The 19,313-nt window shown below is 39.8% G+C and overlaps 1 long non-coding RNA gene across 1 annotated transcript in view; it reads left to right on the top strand.

The window, feature by feature from the left end:
- Positions 1–544: 544 nt before the first annotated feature.
- Positions 545–19,313, top strand: part of LOC118146778 (uncharacterized) — a 292,952-nt gene continuing 274,183 nt past the window's right edge. Inside the window, exons 1-2 of the long non-coding RNA XR_013525587.1 lie at positions 545–794; positions 2,636–2,795. This is a non-coding gene — a long non-coding RNA (uncharacterized LOC118146778). The remainder of the gene's footprint in view (positions 795–2,635; positions 2,796–19,313) is intronic.

Genomic DNA, 19,313 nt, shown 5'->3' with positions numbered 1-19,313 from the left:
ATGAATCATACCAGTTTGCTTTCTGAGGGGATTATTTTTTTTTAACAGCCCCAGATGCCCAGGTGAGATATCTGGATGCTAAATAATGAAGTAAATTAATTTGGCCTTTCTGACCTCCACCCAGAAGGCTACTCATTGGTTGGAAGAAAATAGAGAGGAGGACAAACAACTCTTTGGAAGAGGTAAGGAGCTAATGCTTTTTTGGGGGTGGGGTGCTAAGAAAATAATTGTTTTAGGGAGGGGCTTTTCATTTTGCCAATGAATAAAAGGATAAAACATTCCTACAGCTTCTAAGATGGAGAGAAACCCAAGAGAAGCATATATAGGGGAGAAATAGAAACATCTATATAGACATAACACCAATAAATATCAACTGACTGTCCCCTCATCCCTAAGAGGCATATCTTGAAGCTTCCATTTCATTATTCACCCTATTTATGTGTCAGTAATATTAAATCATTTCATAGGCTTATCTTATGTTCCACTGATTTGGATACTACCCAACAATAAAGACCATTACTGGAGGAAGTAGAAATGGTGCGACCACTTTGGAAAATAGTTTGGCATTTTCTCCTAATATTGAACTTTGATATACCTTAATAACTAGAATTTCCACTCCTAAATATAGACCCAAGATAAATTCTTGCCCATATATTTTAGGGGTTAGGTATGAGATCATCCGTAGTACTAAAACCTGGATACAAATGCCTGTCACTGAAGATGAAAAACAAATGATGAATTCAACTAATTGAATATTATATAGTAGTCAAATGAACCACAGCAATTTTGCAAAGGTATGGATAAATTTCTGCAATATAATATTAAGTGAAAAAATGCACATCAAAATAAAATATAATATATCTTTTTTTTTTTTTTTTGAGACAGGGTCTTACTCTTTTACCTAGACTGAAGTGCAGTGGCGTGATCTCGGCTCACTGCAGCCTTGAACTCCAGGACTCAAGTGATCCTCCTACCTAAGTCCCTGAGTGCTGGGACTACAGGCATGCACCGCTATGCCTGTCTAATCTTCACATTTTTTTTTATGGAGATAGGGTTTCACCGTGTTGCCCAGGCTGGTCTAGAACTTCTGAGCTCAAGCAACCCACCCACCTCAGCCTCCCAAAGTGCTGGTATCACAGACATGAGCCACTGCACCTGGAGAAATATACAGTCTTATAAAGTTAAAAACAACTAAGGATATGTACTTTAATTTTTATTTTATTTTATTATTATTATTTTTTGAGACGGAGTTTTGCTCTTGTTACCCAGGCTGGAGTGCAATGGCGCAATCTCAGCTCATCGCAACCTCCGCCTCCTGGGTTCAAGCAATTTTCCTGCCTCCGCCTTCTGAGTAGCTGGGATTACAGGCACGTGCCACCATGCCCAGCTAATTTTTTGTATTTTTAGTAGAGACAAGGTTTCACCATGTTGACCAGGATGATCTCTATCTCTTGATCTCGTGATCCACCTGCCTCGGCCTCCTAAAGTGCTGGGATTATAGGTTTGAGCCACTGCACCTGGCCAGATATGTACTTGTAAAGGACTACATACATATGGAAACAACATCTATATTCTTACACACACTTATATATAAAAGCATGGGAATGATGACCAGAGAATTCAGGATGATGGAAGAAGATGCCAAGGAGACTATGTGGTTGGATGTAGGTTGTCAAGGTGTAGGCTTTTATTTTAGGTGTGGGTTTGCAGGTAATTAATATAAATGACCAAATAATAAATAAAAAGAAGTCAGCCATGCATGGGCCATTGATGAGAGGGTATCTGCGGATTATTACTATGAATCTAGTTTTGGGTACTTGAGATCTAAAGTAGAGGGGAAAAAGAAGAAAAGAATAAATTATGTTGACTTTAGAACACTTCATTTAATACTTGATGTTTAACAAGATTTCGTGGCCATGATGATAGAATATAAATTTGAATCCTGTAGTCCCAGCTACTTTGGAGGCTGAGACGTTGCAGTGAGCTGAAATCACGCCACTGCACTCCAGACTGGGCAACAGAGTGAGACTGTCTCCCAAAACAAACAAACAAACAAAAAATCTAAACAGGCTCCTTGGCAGTAATGTCACTCATAATTAGTACTCCAAGTAGAGTACTTCTTACCTGCTGGTCCAAGTTCACAGGTCTTGAATCAAGTACTGATGTAATTTGGATGAAGAAACTATTTTTTTCTTCATATTCCAACATTTTTTTTCAACTTTTTATAATGAATATACCAAATATATAGCAAAGTTGAAAGAATTTTACAGCAAACATCCATATACCTACCACCTAGATTCTATCATCAATGTTTTACCCTACTTATTTTTTTTTATTTTTTAGTAGAGACGGGGTTTCACCATTTTGATCAAGATGGTCTCGATCTTTTGACCTCGTGATTCACCCACCTCGGCCTCCCAAAGTGCTGGGATTACAGGCTTGAGCCACCGTGCCCGGCCTACCCTACTTATTTTTTATCATATATCCATCCATCCTTCTATCCATCCATCAGTTGATCTTCATTTTTTGGTTGCATTTAAAAGTAAATTGGAAATATCAGTACATTTCTCTCTAAGTACTTCAGCATTCATATCTGTAATGAGATTCAACATTTATTTTCATTCCTTACTTACAGGGGACTATAGGTTAAAAAAAAAACACTCTTCAATAAATGAGCTATGGCATCTGAGAAGCAACATGTCCAAGGGAGAGAGAGCTGTCCCTTCAGCAGAGGAACATAATCAATCCTAAACATGGCCCAGAAGAAACCGAAGCCCTAGCTGGACCACACAAAGGTAAATGCACATTTGAAACTGTAGAGAGGCAAAAACAAATCCCTAAATTCTGAAGAGCGTGTTTACATGGGCTCTACAATGGAAGCACATGCTACCAGCCAGGAACGCTGCTGCTCAGCTTTGTTCTTAGCTGAACCAGAAGTGATCTTCAGCTCAGAGAAGTCTGAGCACAAAGCCTGAGCTCTCACAAGCTAACAAGGCAGACTTTGGCATCTTTTTGTATTTTTTGTAGAGATGGGGTTTTGCCATGTTGGCCAGACTGGTCTGGAGCTCCTGGCCTCATGTGATCTGCCCACTCCCAAAGTGCTGGGATTATAGGCATGAGCCACTGTTCCTAGCCAATGCATTATGTACCCCAGCATTACAACATGATTACCTGACAAAGTGGTCAAGAAGACTATAGCTGCCACTTCCTAACATCATTACCCTTATGCTGGGGACTTCCAGATGGTTGGAGTGATTTCTGTTCTACTTTCTTTAAACTCCAGTTCAGAAGACACTGTAGATTGAGTTATGACCGTTCCAGGTCAGCCCATTGCATAGATCTCTCCTTCCCACCAAATAATTACTCCTCAGAATTGGTCCTGCCAAAATCAATCCAAGAAAACAAATTCTTGGTGTTACAGGCCTTGATCAGAGACCTCCAGTTAAAATGCACAAATGTATGGGGGTGGGAATAAAACATGGATATATTTAGTTTGTAAGATGAACTATAAAGTATTTAGAAGAATGTAGTGCTTTCAAGCAGGAGTTAGTAAGTGATGACTGCTGGTAGATCAAATCTGGTCCACAGGCTGTTTTTTGTGAATAAAGTTTTATTGAAATACAGCCATGCACATTCATTGTTGTATCATCTGTAGCTGCTTTCACACTCAAGAATAATGTTGTTGAATGGTTGCAACAGAGATGCAAAGCCTAAGATATTTGCTTAGTGCCTCTTTACAAGAAAAAATTGTCAATCTCTGACTTAAAGGAGTGGCTTTTGGACAAGGGACATTTTGATGGAATGGAGAAGATGGAACATTTGACTTTAGAAAGTGCTCCCCCAAGCCCTAAAGGTCCTATGGAGTCTACACGGATGTGTGATTTCTTCCACACTCACACTTCATCAACCAAAACAACTCTAGTCTAATTTCTTTTGCACTTTGGGTTTCTATGTAATAGTGCACTTGGACAAAGGGTTCTACAGCTTCTGCAAGTGTTTTTAAAAAACTGTCTGGAGTGGTGATTTTTCAATCCTGTTTACATAATAGAATTTTCTGGGAGCTTTTTAAAAAATATCAACACTCTGCCCCCAGTTCTAAAGATTCTGATTCATTTGGTCTGGAGTGGAGCCTGGGCATTGAAATAAAAGCAAAACAAACAAAACAAAAACAGGTGATTTTACTCTACATACAGCTTGATAAACCTCTGGTCTAGAGAGGAAAAAGGCCTAAGCGAGGTGCCCCACAGAAGCCTTAGAGCATTAAGTGCTGAAAAACTCTCAAGGCTGACATGAGAGAACCCCAAGGGCAAAGAGAGACACAAAATAAAGGAGATGAATCAGAACTTTCATAGGTCAGTCTCTTAAAGTTGATGTATATCTAAGTGTTGTATTTTTGTTGACGATGCAAGTCAACTTAATGTATTCCCTCCAGGCCACTTAAACCAGGATGACTGCAGTTCAAAGGAACAATTTAGAAGCATATTTAATGTTGGCCTTGATTTCAAATAATAACCTAACCAGAATTTTTAAATGTATGGTGCTACTATACATTCATTCTGGTAGCTAGTCTTGTCCTCAGGGCTTTATAGGAGGTCATTTCAGACAAAGGAGTGGATGATAAAATGGCAATGAGGAAGAAAAATGGGACAAAAGATACCTCCTTTGTTTCCACTGGTGGAAACTTATACTGCATTCTCAGGTTCATGTGAGATTCTTTCTAGCAAGTTTCCTAGCTATGCCCCAGAACTTTTTTCCAGGAGTCATGGAAGCTCAGACCTTCAGCTAACACAAGGGAGGGGAGGAGTGTGTAGTGGCTGGATTAGCAAGGCCCTATGGAGGCAGATGGTGGCCTCTGATGCCTTCTCCAGTGAAAAGAATCTCTTACTCTACAAATAAGGAAAAACTGGAGTCACTTGTGATGTCATGATAGGAGGAGGCTTTTTCTTTCCTTTGGAGAATGATGCCTTAGGTTAACCAACCATCCAGAGATTTCCTACCTCTGCCTACTGGAAGCCACGATTCCCAAATGCAGGACAGGAAAGAGAAATGAGACTGTGAAATCGTTGGGAGGAGATTTAATTTTAAAGTCCATCCCATGTGCTGAGGCTGAGGAATGAGCATACAGACCCAGTATGGAGAGCAGGAGCATGGCCCTGAAGGTGCATTCTTCTCCGTCCTCTTAAGAACAATTTCTGAAAATAAAGTTCCACTCTTTATCTCTCTCTCTCTCTTTTTTTCTGAGACAGAGTCTCACTCTGTTATCCAGGCTGGAGTGCAGTGGCATGATCATGGCTCACTACAGTCTCTGTTTCCCAGGCTCACGTGATCCTCTTGCCTCAGCCTCCTGAGTACCCGGGACTGCAGGAACACACCACCACACCTGGCTAATTTTGTTTATATTTTTGTAGAGATGATGTCTCACTATGTTGCCCAGGCTGGTCTTCAACTCCTGGGCTCAATGCTCCTCCTGACTTGGCCTCTCCCAAAGTGCTGGGATTACAGGTATGAGCCACCATGCCCAGCAGTTGTTCCTTTTTCTCAAAATGCCCTTTGCCCTCCTAAACCTGGCAAATATTACCTGTATTTCCAGACCACTTTTATTTTGTTTTTATTTTCTAGTATGGGATACATCTATAAAACTACAGACGTACAAAAAACATAAGTACAGCTTTGTTACATGGATATATGGTGTAGTGGTAAAGTTTGGGCTTTTTGTGTAACCATGACCCAAATAATGTGCATTGTACCCATTAGGTAATTTCTCATCCCTCACCTCCCTCCCACATTCCCACCCTTCCAAGTCTATAATGTCTATTGTTTTACTCCCTATGCCAAGACCACTTTGAAAGTCACCTCCAGTGTGGAGTCTTCCCAGGCTATTCCCAACCTAATTGTTTGCTCCCCTTGTACCCTTATGGCACTTGATTTCTTTCTCGACTTTTAACACTGTAATGATCTGTCTTCAAGTGTGTTTCCCCACTAGGCTGTGAGTTCCCTGGACCATAGGCAGTGTCTTAGTCCTCAGTATACTCTAGCTGCCCAGCCCAGAGGACACACAATGGAGTATTATTACTGAAACACTAGGAGTTCGGTCTAGATCCTGCTGCTCACTACATAGAAAGCCAATCACTGAGACGTGTATTGCCAATACAGAAAGCTTTAATCGGGTGTTGCAGCCAAGAAGACAGGATAGCACTCTCAAATCCCTCTCACTAAAATTAGGGAAGAAATGTAACTATGTGTGGAAAAACAGGAACTTGGGAAGGGTAAGGAAACAATCATGATGAATGAAGGGCCTGGTGTCTCATTTTCTGGATGCAATGATCTAGTGAGTTGCAGTTCTTTGAAACTTTTTGGGAGGCTTGGATTCTCATGATATGGATGTGATGATTTAGTAAGTTTCAAACTTTAAGACCAGAAGGGTCAATTTCTGTGTTTATAAAAAAAAAAAACTATCTATAGGACTACTGGGTAAGTTTCAGTCTCATAAAAGAAATCTACCTTTATTAACTGGTATCCGAAACTATACTTAAATTGTCTCTTATAAAAGGTCAAGTAAATTATGATATAGAAGATACACACAGCTATAAATGTTTATTAAGAATGGACTATGCACCAGGTATTGTGGTCTTTTCGCAGGCTATAAAGTTGAATGGAATACAGTTTCTGGCTTCTGGGGTGTTATAATTTAGTGGGGAGACAAATAATTAGAGGAAAGTGAGCTGAGCTACTTTGCAAGCATGAACAAGGCAGTGTGGAGGTAGAGAGGATGTGTTTACCTCCTAGTTTGTTTTAGGCAAACTACCTCCCTTGATAGGAGAGCTAGTTAAGGGGACTAATTTTAGAGAGTTTAGGTCTACAATCATGGTGAGGAGAAGAACACAGAAAGGTACTCTCAGCTGATTAAGGGGAACCTACTGTCTTTTCTTGAACTACGACGGTCCTGCAGATGGCCATTTCTAAAAGAAAAAATGATTACTCCTTCAGCTCACTGGTTTGACCCAAAATTGACAACCCCTATTTTGAGGGACCATAAGATTGAAAAAGCTTTTTTCCTGTAAAGTGAGTTTGATTCTACACAAGCCAGTTGGCAACAGCAAGGCTCCCACGTCACTTTGTCAGGGAGAGGTCAGTAATTTTAGGGTGGCAACTGATCCATTTACACGAGAGAATTTCCCTCATGTACAAAGTGTTCCATAGCAATTTGTGGTCTCACAGAATGCCATTTATAGTTCCTACAGTGACAGGAAAATTAGGGGGCAGAGTGATGATTACTCTGACTGCAGAGCTGAAGGACGTATTGGTCATCTGGTCTACTTTTCCCTTCACACCACCAAGGGACTGGCTCCTCAGTTTCCCACATTTGAAAAGGCAAAGTAAAAAGTCCAGTCAGTTCCCTGGTTAGATATTATCTTTCAACTTGAGCAACTCTTCATCAGCTGCTAACTGTAGCCTAGGGTCTGAAGTCATTGCCCAGAATAAAGCTTTATCTGCATTAAAAAAATATATTACATGCTTCTTTAGGGAGCCAACCTTGGCTTGGAAAGCTAGGTCTCAATGAAAATGAGGTATCCAAAGAGGCCCTGATGATATTGCATAAAGCCTCCTCATTGTCATTTCCAAACAGTTCATTTAAATGTTGTACTTTATTCTTGCTAAATACTTGGATGGTTCCCAATGTGCACTTCGCAAGGAAGAAATAAACACGCTCTTCCTGTCTGCATTGTGTGGAGAAGTATTCATAGCAGGATCTCTCTTTGTTATGCTCAGCTCATTACGCAGTGATGGATATAAATTACACTGTAGGCTTTCAGGCTTACAGGCTCACGGTCCATTTCTTCAACCTAAAGGAGAAAGGCTGAGATAAATATTAAGAGACTCCAGCCATATCTTTATCTATGAAAATAGAGTCTAAATGGGTAAAATAACCCTTCAGAAGAGCAGAGAGGTTTTAGAGAAGAGGATACCAGTGGTGGCTCCTGCTCAGACCCTGCGTTGATTTTATATAATAGCAGAGGGTTATGAGGAAAATGTTCAGTGAGTCTCACTTAACATGCAAAGAAGAATAGATACTTCTGCTGTGGGAGTAGCAATGTCCCTAGTCTCTGAATGTTCATTCAGAGATGAATAAATGACAGCAATAGTAATACCTTACCTTTGAAAGCCATGTTAAAGTTGTATGCCTTTCTTACATGCTGCCTCCTCAAATCATTCAATAACAAGGTTATTGAGTAGGTCATGTCATTGTTACCAAACACCAGGGGTTTGGTCTAGGTCCTGCTGCTGGTCAATCACAGAAATGACAATTATTGTCAAGGAAGAAGGCTTTAATTGAGTGCTGCCAAGAGGATAGGAGCTGTTTCAAATCTACCTCCCTGACCAACTAAAACTAAGGGTTTATATAGCATGGAAGAAATGTAACAATGTTGGAGAAAACAAGAACTCAGGAGGGGCAAGGAAGCAATCATGATGAATGAGACATCTGTCATCTCATTGTCTGGATGTGGTGATCTGGTGAGTTTCAGTCCTTTTTGATACTTTTGACACTTTTTTTCTTTTTGAGAAGCCTAAAGTTGTTTTCTGAGGAAGGCACTCAGATAAATATAATTTTCAAGCTTAAAGATCAAAAGAGTTAATTTTTATGTGTATGTGTATATATATGTATATACCTATCTATGGGACTATTGGGTCAGTTTCCTTATTAACCCTGACATGAAATTAAAAACCCAAGAAAGGCTAATGGTTCACACAAGCCTCCCTACCAATTAATTGTAAAGCAGACAGATCCCAATATCACTTTTGCCATTAGTCTCATGCTGATGTGGCCGTAGCCAGGAAGGTGTCTTAGCATTCTATTAATATGATTTGTAATTTAGTTTGCAGGCTCATTTTAAGTAGAAAGGTTTTTATTTATGACTTTCTCTCTTCCTTTCTCTCTGTTGCACCTTTGATGCTGAGAAAGTAAAAATTAGTTCAGACAAGAGAAGTAAAATACCTGCCTGACTACTCATCATCCTGGGATGACTGAAACAGACAAGGCCTGCTGCCTTGTAAACAGCCCTCCTGCACCAAACTTACCACCAGACACTGAAAAGTTGGCTCCCTGTTACCTGGGCGTTATCAATTAGCCCAAGAACCATTCCTGACAGTCACCTCCTTTTCTGCCGATTCTGCCCATTGCAACCTTGCAACGTATTTTCCTACTTTCTCTAATCTGCCTTTCTTTGCCTACAACTGTCTTGGTTAACTCTTTTTTTTTTTTTTTTTTTTTCTTTAAGATAGAGTCTCGCTCTGTTTCCCAGGCTGGAGTGCAGTGGCACAATCTTGGCTCACTGCAACCTCTGATTCCTGGGTTGAAGTGATTCTCCTGCCTCAGCCTCCCTAGTAGCTGGGATTACAGGCATGTGCCACCATGCCCAGCTAACTTTTTGCATTTTAAGTAGAGACAGGGTTTCACCATGCTGGCCTGGCTGGTCACAAACTCCTAACCTCATGATCTGCCCACCTCAGCTGGGTGGCTTTTAGTCAAAATCCTTTTTTGAGACTTGTTTGCTACAGAAGATTCAGTAGGAAGAAACAGACCTTGCCTCTTGCCTTTTGGGTTTCCCAAATCTTACCAGAATCTCTACAGTTTTTATTGTTGTTATTGTTTTGTTTTAGATAAGGTGTCACTGTGTCACCCAGGCTGGAGTACAGTGGGGTGATCTTGGCTCACTGCAACTTCCACCTTCTGGATTCAAGCGGTTCTTGAGACCTTAGCCTGCAGAGTGGCTGGGATTACAGGCGCTCACCACCACGCCTGGCTTATTTTTGTATTTTTTAGTAGAGATGGGGTTTTGCTATATTGACCAGGCTGGTCTGGAACTCATGTGATTCCCCCGCTTCGGCCTCCCAAAGTGCTGATATTACAGGAGTGAGCCACTGGACTCAATCAAATCCTTTGATTATTTAACAGTGAGCATTTTGGTTAGGTTGATGGAGAAATAATTTTCTGTGGAAATCTTTCAAGAGACCTTAAATCACAAAGAAGATTGATCTACTTATTTGTAAATCTGGAGGAGGGAAAGAAAATGACATGTGATTTAAATTCCCTGGCTTAATTACTTTCACCAGTTTGTAATTCTGACTGTGTAACAAGCACTAATGTGATGGTCCTCTGATCTTTTTTCTCTTTTAACAAAGCATGTTCTTTGTAGCTCCCATTGTTCTTCCATTTTTCTCTGGTGTTTACGACTTTCATGATATATGTTGCTTGTGGTTATATTTATGCCACTAAATAATACCATTGTAAATTAGGTGCCACTATTCCCTGGTCTTGTTTAGATCTCATCAGTAGAGCTCTATTAACTTGGAGATATTTTCAGTCACAGATAAATTGCTGTGTTCGATTTGCATTTCAGTAATTTTCTGATTTAGACATGGGGTTGGTAATGGGCATAATAATTCAGGAAGGCGAATTGAGGGGAGGGAATTTCCTGAAATGCTTGCATCTTTAGCAACATCCCAAAATAGTCACTTTTTTTTCCACCATGCAGTATCTTCTTATATGTGCATAAGTAAAAGTTAATTATCTTAAAAGGTGGTGTTGGAAATGGTGTTGGCTATTTTCCTTTCTCTGTGCTACAGTTTTCTGTCTATTTGAATTGAAATTGGTTTGGTAAGAAGTTTTGCCCAAGGGGTTCATTTAATAGCAGCATTTCTGATTTGTCATAGTTCGCTCGAATACATGGACTATTAAAACCTCAATTCCAAAGGCCAATCCTTAGAAGGAAAACACTGGTCATTGATTTTGCGGCTTGATTTCTGCCTGTGGGCTCTCAAGTCCCCGTTCTTCCGTGAAGTCTTTCCTTACAATCTCCTGTGTGTTTATATTGTTCTTCCCACCTTTTCAGAGTATGAGCTTCTTGAGAGAAGGACTTAGTGTTTTTACTTATAGGACCTAATCCAAAGCTAGACAAGTAGTAGGCACATGGAGGATTGAGAATTATATATCTAAATCTTAAAGCATACTACTTGTCTAAAGAAAGAGGGGGAGGAAGAGGAGGAAGAGAGAAAAAACACAGACACATACAAACACAGACACACACACACACAGACACACACACACACACACAGCCATATCCCGAGTCCTGAAGTGGTATATTGATTGGTTACTTTGCCTTCAAAATGCCAAACAAAATGATCTGGGTAATTTATTTCCATTATTGAATTTATGTATTTGTATGTAGGGGGTGGGAAGCACTTAATCAACTGTCCTGACAGGTTGTTTTTGCCTTCTGAAAACAGAACTTTTAAATAACAACAAAAAACTGGATCCATTAACTGATAAGAAATTGCTTTAACCCTATGCACTATATAAAATGTTATATATATGTATGTGTGTATGTGTGTGTTTCTGAATTCATACACACCCAGTATTCAAATCATAAAAGACAAAGAAGCTTGACTATTGTCTTTTAAGATGCTTCTCCCTCTCTTAGAAAAGTAAGTCATACATGTTTATGAAATAAAACACTTCTATGAATAAAACAATAACAAAAAATCTCTTTCCCCGACCCACTGGAAATACTCTTCAGAAACAATTGTTGTGATCAGCTTCTTATGTAGCATTCTGGAATTGTTTAATAGACACACACACATTCCATAGAGTGTTTTGCTCATTACCTGAATGTTGTCTATAATGGACATTTTGCTCATATCGGCAAATGTGGTTCCCTCTCTTTCATTTCAATGGCTGCAAAGTATTTCCACGTAATGGGTGTATCAAATTTATTTAACAATTTCATATTGATTCAAATCTAATATTTATTATTATAATGAAGGTTGTGAGTGAACCTCCTATTGTAGATCCATCTTGGCACATGTGTGTAGGATATGTTTGTTTTAAATGTGGGTAAATATTCTTAATAAAGAATGTTGATCTATACTTCCACCAATAGGATCTAAAAGTGTCCGTTTTCTTGCATCTTCACCAACACTGACTTTTATCAAGATTTAGAATTTTTTCAGGACAATCATTCTACATTCCCTTAGTTGATTTACACTCCCACTCTCATAACATAGTCATGCTATGCATTCTCTTCCTGAACATGAAGTTCACTCACAACCTTCATCATAGTAGTAAATAGTAGATTTAAATCCACATGAAATTGTTAGATAAATTTAATATGCCCATCACGTGGAAATAGTGGGCAGCCATTACAATGAAGGAGAGATGGGTAAAATTTGGTGCTGTCTGTATGGTTTTATCTTTCTTTCATTATGAACAAAGTTGAACATATTTTGTGGCCAGTATGTATTTACCATTTATATTTCTTTCATTTATGAACTGTCTATATCGCCTTTGTCCACTTTAATCAATTGTTTTCTCTCTTATTGATTTGTAAGAGTTTTTGTGTATAATGAGAAAATTAGTCCTCTGTTATATTCATTTGTGTGTTATTCAAAAAAACTTTATTGATTAGCTACTATGTTGCAGTTGCTAGAGATAGAGCAGTGAACAAAATAGGTAAAATGTAAGTCATGTAACTTACATTTATTAGGAAAAGACAGAAAATAAATAAGGTAAATAATCAAAATAGGTAGTATGTAACATGAGAGGAGATACGGTGAAAGCTTGGCCCTCCTAATTGCTTCTGTTCTCTCAGTGAGATAGGAAGCAACATGATTTGCTGAAGGTGAAGGTCAGGGAGAAGATGGTGGAGGTTTGAGGAGAGAAGAAAATGCTTGGCATGATTGTGTATGACAGTAGGAGAGTAAATCAACTAAGGAAATGTAGAATGATTGTCCTGAAACACCAAGGACCCACGTGAGGTTATTAGTCATGAGTTAATATGAGACCAGTCCCCAGGGTTGAGGGTACCTTGTTTGATTGGTTTTGTTTTTTGCAGCCAAATACAACTGTACAGCTACACACAGGGGGTTAGCAGAAGGATTTAACTAGCTTGGGATTTGACAGCTGTATTTATTTGTTAGGGCTGCCATAAGAAAATAACACAGACTGGATGGCTTAAACAACAAAAATGTTATTTTCTCACAGTTCTGGAAGCCAGAAATCCAAGATCAAGGTGCTACCAGCACTGGTTTTTCCTGAGTCCTGTCTCCTTGGCTTGCATATGGCTGTTTACTCACTGGCTGTTTACTCACTGTTCTCACATGGCCTTTTCTCTGTGTGTCTCTTCCGGGTCTCATAAGGACACCAATCATAGTGGATTAGGGTCCTATCCTCATTACCTTATCTAATCTTAATAACCTTCTTAAAGGCCCTATCTCCAAAAAAAAAAGTCATGCTGGGGGTTAAAGCTTCACCATATAAATTTTGGTGGTGGCAGGGGAGACTCGAGTAAGTCAGTGACACCAGATGACTTTGAAGAAGCAAGAGAGAGTAGGTAAGTTGAAGCCCTGTGCAAAGGAGTGATTGAAATTATGGAGCTGGGGATTTAAGGTAAGTAAGGAAATGAAATATTCAAGGTGAGTGAGAGACAGGAGGTTTAATGCTTCTCCTGTCTCCTTCTCTGTGTTAAGGATCAAATAATTGTTCACTAGAGAGAATTAGGTGGAAACACAGGAGTGGGTGATTGAGAACAGAATGCTTGCTGTTGAATTGTAAAGGGATGGCGGTTATTGGTAATAACAATGTTTGACCATGCGAGAGTCAGTGGCTGAGACAAGGTGAGGGACAAGAACATTGGGAGGAAAGAGGTCAAAGAACCCAGATGCCAGGTTGTTACAAAGATCATCTCTGCATGCACTGAAACCATGAAGAGTGATGAGAGGAATAGTGTTGAAAAGAATGAAGTGGACCAGGACGTCAAAAGTCTTTAATAAATGGAGGGAAGTGGCCTGGGACAGCAGGTGACTGTAATGAAGAGTGTTGTTCTTATGACATGGTGCTGAGCTTGGGGGCTGATGGCGCAGTCATGGTAATGAAAAGGGGGAGAACACGTACCTGGTTTCTAGGTCTAGAGATTAAGTGGGGAAGGAGAAAAAATAGAGGCCCCTGGACAGGGATTTGAGGAAGCAGTGTCCTCAGAAACAGCCAAGTTGCAGTAAGAGCAGAAAGTGGTTGGAAATGTCCAGAGAAGAAGTTAGACATAGTGGGGTTCTGCTGTGAACTCAGGGCACCAGGGAATGGTTTTAGAATTGAGAGATGGGTAAGTTGTGGGGTCAGAAATGAGATATATGGACTAAATGGGAGTAAGAGTTCAAGTAACGAGGGGAATCTGAGTTTATTGAGGTGATTGATACAAACGGATAAAAGTCATGATGGAGATTAGCATGGATGATCCACTGGAGGGTGGGGAGGAGGGTTTTGGGAGACTGAAGTTAGTAGAAGAGGGAGCTTCGACATGAGCAATTAGAGTTTTGGGTTGGCTTTTAAACTCCTGCTGATGGAGATGTAGAGGCCAGGTGTGAAGTGGACTATGTGTTACAAATTCTTTTTTTCTCAGATTGTCTTTTGACTTTATTAAAACATATTTGCATTATATATTAATACATATTTACAAGGTTTTACTTTTTAAGAAACATTTGAGACAGGGTCTTGCTCTTTCACCCAGACTGGAGTACAGTGGTGTGAACACGACTCACTGCGGCTTCAAACTGCCAGGTTCTAGCGATCCTCTCAACTCTTGGCTCCCTGAGTAGCTGGGAATATAGGTGTGCACCACCAGGCCTGGTTAAATTTTTTGTATTTCTTATAGAGACAGGGTTTCACTATATTTCCCAGGCTGATCTCAAACTCCTGGACTCAAGTGATCTGTCCGCCTTGGTCTTCCAAAGTGCAGGGATTAAAGGCATGAACCACCATGTCCGGCCACCATTTTTACTTTTTGTGATGTAAAACTTACCAATCTTTTTTCTTTTTGGCTTTTAGGTATATTTTATGCTTAGGAATTTCTTCCCTAATCCAAAATTATAACTACTTTTTAAAAAAATAAAATCATTTTTAGATTATTTGTTTTGGTATTTTTATTTTCCATCTGGAGGCTATTTTGGATAAACTAGCATGCAGGAATCTAAATCTTTTATTTATTTATTTTTTTACATGGCCAGATTAATGCTTCAACACCATGTTTTGAAATATCTCAAGTTGCCCTTTGAATTTTTATTTATCATGAATTCACATCTTTCCCTCTTTATTACTCACCAGTCTTGCACTAAGATTTTCAGTTCACAGCCTTATTTAAAGTTTCGGTGCTCTAAGCCTCTGTCTCTCTGTTTATAATAAAAATCTGAAAGCAACTGTCTTTTACATTTAAAATCCAGATGTATTTTTGAACCTTAGGCATTTAGGAGGGTTTGGTTGTACCTGATCCTGGGGTATTTGTGGTAACCCTGCTGTTTGTGCTTTGGAAGCAAAGATGGTAAAATAACCCCTGAAGGAAAATCCTCTCAGTCAGTATTCTCTTTCCTAATGACTTTATTTTGATCAATATACTTTCTCCAGAAGAATGTTGGAATGCAGAGCCATGGGAAAATGGGAATATGATATTCATCAGTCTATTTACTGAATAGCAATTCCAACAGATGTTTATACTGCAAAATCCTATTGGAGGTATTTTTAGATTCAACCAGGAAGCCATCAAGATCAAGTAACATTGCTCTGCTGCCAAGCCCACTAACGACCCTTTTTTTTGTTTGTTTGTCTCTTATGTTTAGAGTTCCTCTGCTTCTTAAGTCCTTAAGGACCTCCTTAAATTTACATGACTTTTGATTCTGAAAAAGAGGATGGAACACCAAGCAGCATTGCCCTAGAGAAAAGAGTAATAGGCCTGCCTCATTGACACTAGCCATCCACCCTGTCATGCAGGAGCTGTGCTCTCCATTCCCTTCCCACGGTCTCGTTCACCCCTCATGCTCTGCATTTTCACTGTGGTCTTCCTGAGTCCAGCAGGAAGACCCTTCTGATGCGTGGTCCAGATGGCCTTTCCAATTCCCTTTCCAACATGCAAATAAGAACATGCTTAAAAAGTTCTCATGACTCTCCACTGGCTGCAGAATGAAGCCTAAGCCCTGGAGCCTGGTAGGCTAGATTCTTAACACTCTGATACTAACCTACATTCTAGCTGGCTCTCCTACCATTCTTTTCCATGGACCCTCCCATTTATTTCTACCTGGCCACATGTTGTCACATCTCAAGCCTTGTTTACTGAGTTCCCCATGCCTGTAATACAATCCCCTGCACCCCCAGATTGTAAAGGGTTGTAATGCAAGAATGCCCCCTTCCACCTCCCAAACCAGGGAAATATAACAGATCCTATAAGGTTCATCTAAAGAGAGTCTTCTCTACTCCCTCAGGCAGAATCTATCTCTTCCTCATTAGTACTTAGTTTATATCATCATTAAAACAGAGCTTTCCATTTCTTTGAGAGTTGATTAGGACACTAGCTTTACTGCTACAGTGGGGTTGTTTCAGTCATAGAAACGTAGCTAAACCTTTTGTATCCAGCATAGTTGCATTGTGGTGAGCATTTTACATGTATTCTCCCACTTTATCTTTCAAACAGTCTTACAAGCCAGGCATTTTTATAGTCTTCATTTTCAAATGAGATAACTGAGACTTAAAAAGATTAAATAACTAACTTGCACACAGATTTATAGTCAATCAGTATATTCAGTACCTGAAACTCAATCCCTTTGTCTGACTTCAAAGCTTATGGATGAGTAAAAGAACCAATCCACGTGCTGCATGCAACTTGGTGTCTTCTCCCAAAGAGAAATTTCCATGTGCAGAACGCCCACGTGGTATTGAGAGCTGCTTACAGTCTGTGCGACCTTGGGCAAGTTACCGAATATCTGAGTCTTTGGGTGTACATCTGTAAAACTAAGATAATGAGTTGCTTAACTACCTCACAGGGCTTTGGAGAGGATTAAATGAAATAATGTATGCAAAATACATAAAGGCTGGCAGAAGAAGTCAGTAACAGACCCCTTCTCTTCCCTTTTCCCTCACTGCCTATTCCACAAAGACAACAAACTCCTACATGGCCTATCTGGTTGCCCTGACCAGAGAGGAAACCACACAGAGGCTGTGGAGATAAATAACCTATGGAATGATGGGTTTGGGCAGAATTAACCATAGCTTATGCTGCTTCCATGCAGATCGTAAATGAATAATGATCTGAAATATACTATACCATTGTTTTTAACTTCCATACTTATTTTGGGGAAAGAAATGGCTTCATAGAATCCCATAAAAAGGAGAGATAACTAGAAATTATCTCTTGCTTGTCCTGAAGGGACTATCTCTTCTTGCCGAAGTATCTCAGAGTTTGGTCACTGGCTTTCAAAATTAAAAGAATAACAATACTTTAGGGATTATTTTTAATGACATTGCTCATATTCTTATCAAATAACTCTGATAGTCTCTGCTTCAGTGATACAATTGCAGATCCCATGACTGCTGAGAAGGCGGGTAAGGAAAACTGTGACAACACTTTTAGGGGTGTGGCTTTATAGAGCTTTGGGGGTATCTTTATTTTACTCAACTTTCAGATATCCAATTTATGCTTGGCATTTCCTACACGTGAAGGGTTACAGGGTAAAGTTGAGAGTCTGTCCCTGGACCTTTCCAAACTCTTAGTCCAGTGGCAGGGGCAAAGAGGCAAACCACAGCAATGAATGCAGAGAGGTTGGTGATTTGAGATAGGTCAACACAGTGTCAGGGGAGTACAAGAAGAAATCTCTAGCTCATCTGTAAGTCAGATGGGAAGGTGGGGTGGTCAGGAGCTGCCCAGAGAAGGTATCCCAGGGTCTGTGTCTCAGAAGAAGAGGAGGCGGAGTTAGCCAGCATAAGAAGGAAATAATCTTCTTATTCCAAAAGTCAAACATGCTCTTAGAAATGGAAACAAACCTTTACTTTACCAAGCACTTAATCCTATTATGAGTTTCGATGACAGCATTTAATTTAATCTTCACACTAATCTTGTGGAGTAGGTATTTTAGAAATACTGAAATATAGCGATGTTGAACAATACTTCTAATGTTCCACTGCTGGTCTGTGAAGAGGCTGAGATTTAAACCCAAAAGACACTGAAATGTTTGGTCTTTCTGTTGCACCAAACTGCTTTTACATAGTTCCCAGTGATATCTGCAGTCACCGCAGGATAATTATATTTATGACACTAACATCATAATATCTTAAAATTGGATTGAGGTATAATTCATATATATTTATTTTAAAAGAACAAGAAAGAAACCTTTCTATGTGTGATCATAGGTTGCAGCGATATAAATTGCATTAATGAGAATATGATTATTCTTGCAAAAGCATGTAAGGATTAGGCCTTTAAAAAAAATGCAAAGCAGAGCCAGGCAAAGTGGTTCACATCTGTAATCCCAGGACTTTGGGAGTCTGGGGTAAGCAGATTGCCTGAACTCAATCAAGAGTTCAAGACTAGTCAGCAAAGCAAGACTCTGTTTCTACAAAAAAGTTAAAAGTGAGCCAGGTGTGGTGGCATGTGCTTGTAGACCCAGCTACTTAGGAGACTGAGGAGGGAGGATAGCTTAAGCACAGGAGTTCGAAGCTGCAGTGAACTGTGTCATGTCACTGCAATCCAGCCTGGGCAACAAAGTGAAACCCCATCTCAAAAAAGAAAAAAAATTCAAAGTATATGCCATTTTTAGAGGTGGGTTTGTTATTCTGATTCTGAACCCACTGTTGTGAATCTAAATTGAATTAAACATATTAGTGTGTATGTGCACCTAAATTAAAATTTCAATGAAGTATGAAAAATTGGAATAAGATTCATGACAATCTCATTTTTCTTTTTTCTGTCACATCACTTGAATCTCATGACACTCCTGTGACTATCTCTCTTCCCTCTTGACAAGGCGGGTAGCATTCTCCCCTAAGAAATCATGAGGTTATGTAGCTTACTCAAAGTCTTAGCTTAGGGTAGCAGCAAAGATATCATCAGAGCACAGAACTTTCAGAAGCCAAAGGAAATAGACCACTCACACTTATATGCCAGGGACTGTAGATGTAATTTTTATGATAGATATTTAATTCTTATAATAACCTTAGGAAGTAGGTGTCCCCCCCCCCCCACTTTTAGAAATGAGAAAATTGGCTGGTCATGGTGGCTCACACCTATAATCCTAGCACTTTGGGAGGCCAAGGCAGGTGGATTGCTTGAACTCAGGTGTTCAAGAGCAGCCTGGGCAACACGGTGTGTGGTAGCATGTGCCTATAACCCCAGCTACTTGGGAGACTGAGGCAGGAGAATTGATAGAACCCTGGAAGTGGAGGTTGTAGTGAGCCAAGATCGCACTACTAGACTGCACTCCAGTTTGGGAGACAGAGCAAGGCT

This window comes from Callithrix jacchus, chromosome 13, assembly GCF_049354715.1.
Source record: "Callithrix jacchus isolate 240 chromosome 13, calJac240_pri, whole genome shotgun sequence".
Lineage (NCBI taxonomy): Eukaryota > Metazoa > Chordata > Mammalia > Primates > Cebidae > Callithrix > Callithrix jacchus.
Note: the sequence above shows the minus strand (reverse complement) of the source record. Positions and strands in the feature narration are given on the sequence as shown.